The sequence below is a fragment of the Rhododendron vialii genome, chromosome 11a (assembly GCF_030253575.1).
Source record: "Rhododendron vialii isolate Sample 1 chromosome 11a, ASM3025357v1".
NCBI classification, from domain to species: domain Eukaryota; kingdom Viridiplantae; phylum Streptophyta; class Magnoliopsida; order Ericales; family Ericaceae; genus Rhododendron; species Rhododendron vialii.
The window spans coordinates 16472812-16483568 of NC_080567.1; the positions used below are offsets into that span (position 1 = coordinate 16472812).

The 10757-nt window shown below is 38.5% G+C and overlaps 1 pseudogene; it reads right to left on the bottom strand.

Moving 5' to 3' along the window:
* Positions 1–3237: 3237 nt before the first annotated feature.
* Positions 3238–10067, bottom strand: LOC131306919 (large ribosomal subunit protein uL2z-like; annotated as a pseudogene).
* Between the last annotated feature and the right edge of the window lie 690 nt (positions 10068–10757).

A 10757-nucleotide genomic window follows, 5' to 3' on the forward strand; every position in this document is an offset into this window, starting at 1 on the left:
GCTCCTTCTATGAATAACTGAATCAAACTACAAATCAAAATCCAATTATCGCTTGGATCAATTTTAGTTAATGTCTTGAAATATTTCTGGTACTTCCAATTAGTTTGTATTCTGAATTTATAAATCTACTGGATTTTCAATTTCCTTTTGTCATTTTAAAAACATCTCCAAAATGTTTCCATTTCTTTGCTTGTCGAAACAACACACCGGATCGAAAGATTAAGCTTTGACTATAGAGTACAAGCCTTGACTCTAGCTGAAGGTGCAGGGAATGTGGCTCTCATAATATGCTCAAGAGCAGAAGGTGACACTATACGCTCCCCTTTTCTGACAGCACCATTTAAAAGAATAGGACGAGCTTTGGGGGAGGATAAAATTCTGTAAGATATCAGAATGAGTTTTGAATAAAAAAAATAAGAATGAAGATAAAACAAGGAGAAGTGAGTAGCCATTGAAATAATTACAATAGTTTCGAACCTCTCCACTAACTGTAAAATCAAGTCTCTTGACTGTGGATTGCAACTTGATTTACAGCTCAGCATTGGCAAGAGGTAATGTACCCATATGTAAACAAACCCCTACAACCAAATCACCTTGACAAGCCTAAGACAAAACAGTTGAATCTTGATTGAGAACAACAGTACTAATCAAACAAAACAACAAAGAAACATCCATTCAACAAATTGTGTTTTCTAGTTTCACCTGAGCAATCACCCAGATTGTGACTGGAAGCTTATCTTGGCCTTGGTATTTCAGATTCTCTTTTATTATGGGCATTAGACTGATCAACACCTCAGGTTTTCGTCGCAATGTCATCGCTAAAACCACAAACATGGCAACCTGCAATTCCAGAATTATGCCAAGATCAACAATTCAGATGGTAGAAGCAGGAAATTTTATGGGGAAAATGTTCCAGTATTATCAAAACCCTTTTGAAAAAGCATCAATCATCCAAAGAAGATACAAAGTAAGTATCCCACCTCAACATATTTTCTCAAATTGTTCATCCTCGCATCAATGAGCTTAAAAGAAGAGAGGTTCATGCTTCAAAGCAGAAATTGTTTCAAAGTTTCGCAAACATAACAGCTCCAGGAAGCCAATAACATACCAAACTCACAATGTAGGTCAGGAGTCAAATGAGAGATGGACCCGGAATTCCTAATGAACCAAAACAATATTAGGCTGCTTAATGTGCAATATACATCACTATAACCGGTCGTTACAAAACTTTGTTGAATTATATGATAAAATTAGGCCTTATAACTACATGTGGTATTGCCTTGAGTAATCTCTTTTAGCCATCAATTTCTTAAGAAATTGCAGCAATGTTTAGCATGGGCCATCAGTAGTTAGCCATGGTTAGTAATTAGCAAAATTGCCTAAAAAAACTTATGTTCCAAATTTGAATAAATGCTGGTAAACAACAAATGTGCCCCTAAAGAATCAGTTTACAAACCTGGCCACTACCTTCAATCTATTTTAAAGGACAATTATACGCATATATACATATTCAAAGACCCACATGACTATTCGCGAATGGAGGGTTTTTTGTTTTGCGGTTAACTTGGTTCTAAAATCAGTTCATCTTATTCAAAGACCAACACCCTCTGTTCTAACAGAGTTAAACCCGGTCATGATGAGGCAATCGACAAATACAACATTTTAGTTACCTGAAAATGGCAGTTCACACTCCATCTGCAGATTTTGCACTCAAAGAAACCAGATGATTGTCGAAAGAAATCGTCAGAAAGAGAGAGCAACCGGAAGAATCTCAACATCTAAGCGAAATCAAAAGCCAATCATGTAACTACTGGACTGCGAATTTAAGAAAGGGATTTAATGTGTGAGAAATCACAAAATTTACCAGTGGTTATGCGTATTCTGTTTCAAAGTAGATAGGTTTTCGAGTGTGTTCATCTTTGTCGACGACATGTTCTTTCAATTTTACTTGCCATGGAAGAGAGTTCTGAGAGAGGGAGGGAGACACCGAAATGAAGCACTTAGGGGTAAAGGTGTACGAATGCCAGAAAATCCGGCTCAAATCACTCCTCCGTGGCGTACATGAACGATGGCAACAGCCACTACTGAAGGACAACTTATTGCGTAAATGAAGCAAAAACTAAAACACCTAAACCACCCACATCTCCACACTTGCAAGAACAAAATGACAGACAAAACTTGATAAGGCAAATTCGTAATTTCACAGCGTGGCTAGGCTTGCCTTCCTACGTCCTTTTATTACAAGTTCAGGACAAGCACATAGGAGTAGTGTACGTTTGCTGAAAATAATTGTCTCTACTTCCAATCCACTAATACAAGCAAAACCCATGACCCCAACATAGGTTATACGGGTACGCTTCTTGTCCAGTGAGCACAGTTCTAGGAGTATAATATTAAAGACTATTGGGTTGTGAAGTGATGCTGCGATGGTGCCCACAAAAGAAACTTCTCGATTTTTAGACCCACAAAGATAGAAGAGAAAGAAACAATTTCTTTATGCATTAACAGGTCTATGACCTACAAAGGTGAGCATTTGGATGGAATAAATCGTCGGTACCTGTCGCCGCAGCATCGCCGCAGCAGAACTCGTAGAGGCCGATATCGACGTCGCAGAGGACAGAGAGTTCGCTAGCTTTCTTTAGAGAGATATGCAACTTGTTTCTTTAATCTAGAATTAGTATAGCTAGTTTAATCGACTAATCATATAAATCATTAAAAGACAATTGTAATTCATCAAAATTATCTTGCAGTTCTTCAAATGAAATAGGATTTAGATATACCTCATCATCATCTCCCAAGGCCATAAGGCAGAGGTTCATGGTATTGTCATTTTCGAAGCTGGTGAGAGCGTGACTCAAAGAACACTTCTTCCTCTGCCCTTGCTGTCAGACAGAGATTAGCAACGTCGGAGTCGCTTAATTCTTCGTTTCAGCTATCGATGTCACTATCACCCCAAGCAGCTATCATAGCCTTCTTGCTTTTGTCCTTTCCTTTTCTATTTTCTTTTGATAGGTTTGGACAATCAGTTTGGATGTGCCAGGCTTTTGGCATCCATACCAGATGATTTGATCTTTCTTTTCTTCATCCCTTGAGTGATTCCTTCTGGATGGTCTCCGGCCAAATTTTATCTTATTGATGAGTTTGTTGAATCGTTTGGTGAGCAATGCAATCTCCTCATTGCTTGGCAGATCTTCATCTTCTTTGTTTTGTGAGGAAGTGGATTTGAAGGTGATGTTCTTTCTTTTCTTGTTGTAATCTTTCTCGTCGACCTTCATCTCTATCTCATGGGTCATGAGAGAACCCATCAACTCATCTAGACTGAGTGTCCGTAAGTCCTTAGCTTCCTGGATGGCAGTGACTTTTGGACCCCAACTCTTTGGTAAGCACCTAAGAATTTTTCTAACCATTTCTGCATTTGAATACACTTTACCAAGAGATTTTAATCCATTAATATTGTCAGTAAAGCATGTAAACATAATAGAGATAGATTCATGAGGATCCATTTTAAATGGTTCATATTTATGAACTCTCATGTTGATTTTGGATTCTTTAACCTGATTGGTACCTTCATAGGTTACATGCAGTTTGACCCATATTTCCTTAGCGGTGTCACATGCAGCTATGCAATTGAATTCAGGTGCATCTAATGAACAGTATAAAGTATGCTTAGCCTTAGCATTCAATTGCAACATCCTTAGCGGTGTCACATGCAGCTATGCAATTGAATTCAGGTGCATCTAATGAACAGTATAAAGTATGCTTAGCCTTAGCATTCAATTGCAACATCCTTTTCATCGGTATCGTTCCATTCAGCCTCGGGCCTAGGAACTATTACTTTTTCTACTTATTTAGTGGGTAATACGGGACCGTTACAAATAATAGACCTAAGATCATATTCCATATATTGGATAAAAATCATCATTCTAATTTTCCAATAATTATAATTATGCCCAGAAAATAAAGGAGGCCTGGTGGTCGATTGACCTTCGGCCATGGATGTTCTAAGACTGTGAAGTCAAACATAAGAGCCCCGCTCTGGTACCAATTGTTATCCAGGTGGCAACCCAAGAGGGGGTGGTAAATAAAAATAATCATGGAATAAAGCTAATTTAGTTAGTATAATTAAACTGTGTATAGTAAATGCACAAATTAAATAGACGATATAAAGGGCAAGTAAAGAGATAAGGGAGAGAGTGCAAACGATGTATAGTGGCTCAGCCTGAATGGTCCACTGCCCTAGAGTCACTTCCACTAACTCAAAACGGTCAGGTGCCGATCCAAACCTTTACAAAGGTAGCTTTCCCGAGGAACCTACCGAACTGCTTTGCTAACTTTCCCGAGGAGTTAGCCAAACCGCTCTGACACACACACACCCCGCTTCTCAATATACAAAGCAAAACCCATGACTGAGGCTCCAAATCTCCAAAAGTGGACGAACAATGAGTTTTCGATTGTATAAAAAAACCAGTACAAGCCCGGGTAGCAAGCCCGAGCGAGACGGCTTTCCTTATCGCCATAATGACTGCACTAACAACTAGCATAAGGTGCCGTCGGTATACGGGTACGCTTCTTGTCCAGCAAGCACAGTTCTAGGAGAATAATATTAGAGACTATTGGTGAAGCGATGGTGCCCACAACATAAACTTCTCGCTTTTCAGACCTACAAAGAGAGAGAGAAGAGAAAGAAACGATCTCATATAACCTCTGATACCATAATAGTAAACACTCTGATCGTTCTTTAAACTTGAAAGAAAAATAAATATGCGAACCGATCATATATGTGAACCTACTATACATTTTTTATTTGAACTTCAATATTTGAACCAACTTCAATAGTTCAAAATGAATTCAACCTCAAGTTCATGTCAACCCATCACATCACATAACAGATAATATCCGACTTCAATACTAGCTCCTAACCATTTGTCCTTAACTTAAAGCCATTCCTGTTAAAAACCTAGAACCCAAGTGAAAACTGGAGCTCTTACAACATAAACTTCTCGCTTTTCAGACCTACAAAGAGAGAGAGAAGAGAAAGAAACGATCTCATATAACCTCTGATACCATAATAGTAAACACTCTGATCGTTCTTTAAACTTGAAAGAAAAATAAATATGCGAACCGATCATATATGTGAACCTACTATACATTTTTTATTTGAACTTCAATATTTGAACCAACTTCAATAGTTCAAAATGAATTCAACCTCAAGTTCATGTCAACCCATCACATCACATAACAGATAATATCCGACTTCAATACTAGCTCCTAACCATTCATCCTTTTGGATGCTTAACTTAAAGCCATTCCTGTTAAAAACCTAGAACCCAAGTGAAAACTGGAGCTCTGCCAAGGAAATGAATGCCTGGTTAGATACATTAGATGAGATGTGTATTGTTTACGTTGGCAACAGGAAGTGCAGTAATTCAATAAAAGAGAGAAATCTTTAGAAAACTCCAAGATCACCACTACCAATAATATGAGATGAAGATAGCCAAGTTAATTGCATAACGTTAGTAAGAACTGTAACACACTAACGCTAAGCATTGCTGATAATCAGGAACATGTGAAATAACCTTCTTACCAAAAATGTAATTCATGTTCTAATTTTACCATACGTAGACCTTCATACAATCCAAAGTAGCCCATGCACGAAATAGCCAGAAGTAGAAGAGGGAGGATGACCAATACTCTACTTGTAGGTTCCCATAAAACTTAGGTATCAAAAGCAACCCTCTAATTAAGAGATCAATCTTTGAAGTGAACATATTCAAATTTTGAAAACAACACCTGCAAAACATGGAACCAAAAACCACAAAATGGCTGTAAAGCAATGCAGCAAAAGGATAGAGAGGTCTTATCAGCTTTCACAGCTGTGGCAGCAGCTTGTCCACAGAGACGACCAGTCCTCCTTACAGCAATGAGACCAACCTACTGGCCAGGAGGGGCATCACGACGAACTGTACCGGCATGACCAATGTGCTGGTGGTTACCACTGCCATGAGGATGTTCCACTGGATTCATAACCACATCAAGAACCTTGGGCCAGCACTTCCTCTTCACCCGGTATTTGTGATAAGCATTTCCTGCCTTCAAAAGCGGCTTCTCGGTCCTACCACCTCCGGCAACTTGACCAATCATAGCTCGGCAACCACTAGGCACAATATTCTTGGCCCCAGATGGAAGTTTGATCCTGAAGATACAGAGATTAACAGATATAGATAGTGTCAGAGGTTCACAACTACACCGAAAGGGAACATATAGGTGAGTAGAGACTGAAGATCCGATTTTCAGTTCATAAAGAGCAGCAAAACCCATTCATGCACTTCAAGAAAAATTCCCAATTAAAATTAGTGGCACACGAACATGAAAGTTTCTGTATAAGAGGGTTTGAGTCATTTCCCTATGATCTTTAAAACAATTATTTAAGACTAGAAACAACCTGCAAGAAATGTCATGCTGAAAGCATTTGAAACGAACTTAAATGGGAAAGCTAATGCAAAGTAACCGAGCAGATTTGAGTCATTCACCACTTGAAACTCTAGCATAGACCCATAGAGTAAAAGTACCTACAGGGAAGCAGCAAAATCAATGCTATTCTTCAAAAGCCTCATAGACCACCCTTTGCCACCAGAGATGAAACGACGAACCACTCTCAATAAATCAATGCTTAGGGATTTAAGCAAATGCAACCAAAACAATAATCACAAGAATTTTGATTCACCTCTCCCAAACCCCCAATTAGGTAAACAAACAATGCACAATTTTGAGAACAAGACAAACACCTAACCAATCAGGCCCACCTTGAGAACATGAACGAGTCTTTCCCTCTTATGTGTTGAACATAGACTCTCTACCTGGACCAACTTACAATTCTTCCATCATAGACAATTGTCAAGGAGGCCATAGAGAACATTGGGGCAAAGGATTCCTCAGGCAAAAGAGTTTGATCAATAGATAGACACTATTTTGAATGAAGTTACATAGAAAGTGGGATCATTCAACAAAGGTACACTTCGCGCAAATATTTCCTATCCTTGCAACAAATAAACTACAGCCTTCGCAGAACGAAAATCTTGTACAGAATATTTGCTACACATTTACATTAAAAGAAATAAACAAGCTTGAGAAATTTGAAATTAAAATCTTTCTGGTGAATCTGAGGAAGGGCAGTCCATTGTTGGAACAAAACTGAATAATTTTCAATTGCAACTGAATGAGGGAAAAGGGAAATAAAAAGTTGCAATCCTGAAAGATAACCGAGAAAATAGCTTATACAATAAAATATATGGAGCAAAATTTCACCTACGCATACTATAAACTTAAAGATTTCAGGAATCTTTCGCTAAAGTTACAATCATTTCCATAGCATATACAGTTGCTTAACTAGCTAAAGACAGAAGAAAATGAATACATCAATTATTGTTATCTGAAAGGCTTGAAAGCACATGCGTATGATAATATTTTGCCGAATATCCAATCAGAATCACCACCCACATCCACGGAACTGAATCCAAATCCAGGCCACCAATAACAGATCTGCCTATGCAACACGAGGATGGAATATCCGCAACACAAGGATCGAATATCCATTGCAGATACAATTAATAAGGGAAACCATATTTGAATACTGAACCTAGCCAGGAACTAAAAGGCATATACCAACCCTTACTAAACAAAAACAAACAATACCCCAATGGTGATATGCAGGTTTAAAATCACCCTATGTCTGCATTTCGTTCATCCTATCTCACCAAATGGGCACACCACAAACCTCATTACCCATTTCTATCAACCATAATCCCAATTAACCAAATAAGGAAAACCCTTCATGAAAACAATTCAAGAACCAATCACAACACTTCCAGGATATTTATCCCGACCTCATTCAACATGTCAATCCCTCACACACGCAATAAACAAAAATAACAAACCCTTCTAAAAACGAAAAATCAACGCTATTACCCAATTCCCACTACCATAAAGCAACTAACCAATAGAGAAAAGCCATCAGGAAAAAAAAATTAAAAAACCAACGAACCATTCCAAGATAATTACCCAGACCTAGTACTATCATTACCGACCTCATTCAACATTCCGATCAATTACATTTCGTTCATCCCATATTACCAGATGGGCACACCAAAACCAACCTTATTACCCAATTCCCTCCATCATAATCACAATTATTAATCAAATAAAGAAAACCCATCACGGAAACAATTCAGAACCAATCAAAGCACTTGCAGGATAAAAATTCCAGAAAAACAAAACAAAATGTATATACCTGCTGGTATCATTATCGGGATTGTGACTGATAACAATATCATAATACCCAGACGCCCTAGCCAGCACCCCACGATCCCCGACATGGTGCTCAACATTACAAACCACCCCACCCTAAGGAAAAGACCTCAACGGCAACACGTTTCCCACCATCAGATTGGCCTTCTTCCCACAGAAAATGAACTCGCCCGTGTACATCCCTTCGGCGGCGACCATGAGGTCCTCCTGGTGCTTGAACTGGAACGGGTGGCGGAAGGTGACCCGGGCGAGGGGGCGCCCCGACCCGGATCGTGGATGATCTCGGTGACCACACCCTTGAGGTAGCCGTTGCGCTCGCCGAAGTTGAGGCTGCGGAACCCCGCCGTGAGAAGAAAATGCGTGCGGAAAAAAAGGTGGGAATTTGGATGGAATAAATCGTCGGTACCTGTCGCCGCTGCAGAGCTCGTAGAGACGGCCGTGGGCGGAGAAGATGAAGAGGCCGATATCAACGTCGCAGAGGACAGAGAGTTCGCTGGCTCTCTTCATGAGACCGCTGCGTCGTTTGGAGAAGGAGACCTGACCGCTGCTTCGCTTCAACTCTGGAAAGGCCAGAAAAGTTGCCCAGAACCAAAACCCTAACATCTTCAGGAAGAGGATCCAAGAGAGAGGGAGCGCAACAGGAATGAAACACAGGCATGACGCGCGATTTATAGGTAGGTTGGTGAGGATAAACGGCTTGGATTAAGCTGCGCTGTAAGATCGGACGGCTGATGCCTGTTTTTTTTTTAAGGCGGTGCAATCGTTGCTGGATTACATCATCAACAAGAAGGCGACAACGGCTCTTTTTTCGAATTGCGGCAGTTTTTTTTTCCTTTCCCCAACGGTTGTGTCAATATTTTGCCGAGGGCACCGCTATTTGCAGCCCTTTATTTTTTCTCATAATTCATTACATTTCGGTAAATGGTTATTGAAAATCATAAATAATATTTCGGTAAATTGCTGTTGAAAACAAGATTATATTTCGGTAACTACATGTCGAAAATATGTTCAACTTTCGGTAAACAACTGCCAAACATACATTTTCGGTAAATATCTGTTGAAAAAATATTATATTTCGGTAATTGGATGCTGAAAATATATCTCAATTTCGGTAACTAACTGTCGAGTATAATTGAAAATTTTTAACGGGCTATGGAAAAAAATAGAGGGCTGCGATTAGCGGCGCCCTTTGCCAATTATTGGTTTGTTGCATATTTGATAGTTTTGTGTTAATATTTTGTAAATTATGGGTTTGTCTCGATGAGATAATTTTAAAATTCAAAAAAAATTATCAAAATTTAAAAAAAAATTATTCAAAGCAACTTTTTGAATTATTTTTGTCTTTACTGGAAAAATTCTAATTTAGTTCATAATTTTGTATTTTTTTCGATTCCTTCCTGCCTAACCCAATCAATGGACCAGATTGGATCCTAATCTGATACGAATTCGAAAGTGCTTCAATCCGATCTGAATTTGAACTTTATGAATCATAATCCGAATCCGTAAAATTGGATACTCAATCCGAAAGTTCGAATCCAATCAGAAGTTTTTTTACTTCTAGAATTTTAGCAAAAAGGGGAAAAATGCATGATCTCAAAAAATGGAGAGAGAGTGGTGGTGGTGGGGGATACTTTAACAGGAGAGGGGGCATACCCTTGGGTGGAAACCCCAAGTTTTCCACTATCACCAATTGTGGACTTGACCATGCGTATATTGCAGTAATCTAAATTGTTTATCTTGCTAGGGCTCGCAGAGTAGTACATCTTCTCGGAAAATTAGCTTTATTGGACATGGATAGGTATATAAAAAATTAAATTTTGGTTTATAAAATCGACGGTAGATAAGTTTTGGGATGTGATTTTGGCACTCTACTTTTAGCCAATACCATAACTTTAAAGTTAAACTATCCATCACTGTCTATTTTATACACTAAAATTTAATTTTGGATGTACCTATTGATATCCGATAAACATGATATTTTAAGTAAATGTATTACTCTACGGGCCCTACAATGAATGATTCAAAATCTCCAAATTACTGAAAAAATTGCACGATGAGACCCACAATGGGTGGTGGAACACCTAAGATGGAAAGAATATGAGGACACTTGTGGAATGGTTTATTCCCACAAATAGGGAATGTTTTCAATTTTAATTACCTTAGAGTCCATCTTATGAAAAGAAAAAAAAATTATGGTAGAAAGTAAAAATGAGAGCAGGCTAGTACAGTGAAATAAAGGAAAGTGATGATTGAAATAAAATTCAAGCAAGAATCTTACAAGAAAATATATAGTTAAAGATAAAACTAGAAAAAAATGGGCACACAATTAACGCTTCGAAAAATAGCAACCATGTATAGTACTACAGAGCGCACACATACACCCAACCCCAATAAATTTAATTTATACGCACAAATTATCAACAATCATTTATTCATTCTCACACTCGAAGGTT